At 43.7% G+C, this 2,151-nt stretch overlaps 1 non-coding gene across 1 annotated transcript; it reads right to left on the reverse strand.

The window, feature by feature from the left end:
- Positions 1-939: 939 nt before the first annotated feature.
- TRNAV-CAC (transfer RNA valine (anticodon CAC)) lies at positions 940-1,012 on the reverse strand. The gene has a single exon. It is a non-coding gene; the product is annotated as a tRNA-Val (tRNA).
- Between the last annotated feature and the right edge of the window lie 1,139 nt (positions 1,013-2,151).

A 2,151-nucleotide genomic window follows, 5' to 3' on the forward strand; every position in this document is an offset into this window, starting at 1 on the left:
GAGTTGCTTCATTGTGAAGCAACATTCACAATGTGAAGCAACATTCACTCATTCATCACATCACTATGAAACGATTTCATTGCCTAAGGAGCACAAGTGACCAGCATTAAGTGGATACTCAGCAATTGGGAAAGTGAAGCAAACCCTGCAAGCCTTTGCACATTGCCTTCTGACTGCTGTAGCAGGCCACAGCTGCACACTGCCTGAATATCACTTGGGCAGGTCTGACAGAAAGTAGTGATATAACATCAACTGTCTAGATTGCTCCACTCCCTTTGTCTTCAGAGGAGGACCTCAGAGGCCACATCATGCTCAGAGCCACAAAGAAGGTGTGATGAGGCAATCCCCTTCTTACCCACATAACTCACAGAGTATATGCTTCTCACAGCATGCTGCAAATGAGAATTAAGAAAGATTTGCTCTCAGCCCATTGTGGGATTTAATTCCCTAGGATTTTATGTAAGCAATTACCAACACTATTTATCCCGCAGCATTAAGTAGCATGACCTGAAGGTGTTTTGGGGTAATCCAAATGTTCAGCAGAATGTTGATGTCCTCTGTTATGAACAAAATAGTTTTAATATCCCACCACTCCTCTCCCCCAAGAAAACAACAGCAACAACAACCATAAAGGAAATATTTGGCTGTAACAGGATAGTGTTATTTTTTTGCACTGCGTCTAGTTTTTTAAAGTATTAGAACATAACATAGCATAACATAACAGAATAGAATCAAATAGAAATATCAAATGGTTTGAACCAGAAGGCCGCTCACAGCCCATGCAGCCCTATCCCGTGCCGTGGGCAGGGCTGCCCCCAGCAGCTCAGCTGCCCAGGGCCCCATCCAACCCAGCTTTGAGTGCCTGCTGGGAGAGGGCACCACAGCTTCTCTGGGCAGCTATGCCAGTGCCTCAACGCCCTCTGAGTGAAAAATTTCTACTGTTTCCACCTGGGATCGAACCAGGGACCTTTTGCGTGTGAGGCAAACGTGATAACCGCTACACTATGGAAACCTGGCTGTTGTGTACTTTGGGCTCCATTGACTTCAGAGTGGCACAGATATGAAGAAGAAGTGTGTGCACAGCTTTAATGGTAGGGGAACAAGGGAAAGACACCCTGCAGCAGCAGTTGCAGCAGTTTTCATGGTGTCTCTTACATTTGACTAAATGTCAGACATGATGGAATGGCTCAGAGTAGAGTAGAGCAGAGTAGAATAGAATAGGACAGGACAGGACAGGACAGGACAGGATAGGACAGGACAGGACAGGACAGGACAGGATAGGACAGGACAGGACAGGACAGGACAGGACAGGACAGGACAGGACAGGATAGGATAGGATAGGATAGGATAGGATAGGATAGGATAGGATAGGATAGGATAGGATAGGATAGGATAGGATAGGATAGGATAGGATAGGATAGGATAGGATAGAATAGAATAGTTCATTTAGAAGAGTCTTACAAAGATCATGATGTCCATCATGTCAGGGCTCGCCAAAAGTTAAAGGACAGTAATGAGGGCATTGTCCAATAGCCTCTTGAGCACTGACAGACACGGGGCATCAACCACCTCACTAGAAAACTTATTCCAGTGTTTGACCTCTCTTATGGTGAAGAAATTCTTCCTAAGATCCAGCTATTCCACCATCACTAAGTATTGCAGAGAATGAGACCACCATTGCTCTGTGCATAAATTTTCATACTGGCTGAAAATTCACCTGAGAATTGCTGAAGCTTTGCTTTATCCAAAAGGATGAGGTAGAGGAGGTAAGAGATATGTAGTCTTTAATGATAAAACAGATCATAATCCCCCAAAGGAGGAAGGGAAAACAAAACCAAAATAACTGTTCCTACTCATTTAAGTTACAAAAGTTTTGTCTGGCTTGTACAGGTAATTGCAATTGTCACTTGTTTCCTAGAATTCTTAACATTAGCACATGCTAATTGTTACATATATGAAGATATCTTATACGTTTTCTTTGCCATTTGTGCTGCCAGGGGGCTGCTGCAAACTCACCATTATGCTGTCAAGAGTCTCTGACTGCAATGAGTGATGACAAGATTTCAGCTTCTCTGAAACACACCTTGGACCACTGAGTGATGGTGGTGGTGGGGGGGTGATATTAAAAAAATATAGAACAGAACAAAACAT

Source organism: Cyrtonyx montezumae, unplaced genomic scaffold (genome assembly GCF_038088225.1).
Source record: "Cyrtonyx montezumae isolate F1298 unplaced genomic scaffold, pur_monq_1.0 scaffold_8, whole genome shotgun sequence".
Lineage (NCBI taxonomy): Eukaryota > Metazoa > Chordata > Aves > Galliformes > Odontophoridae > Cyrtonyx > Cyrtonyx montezumae.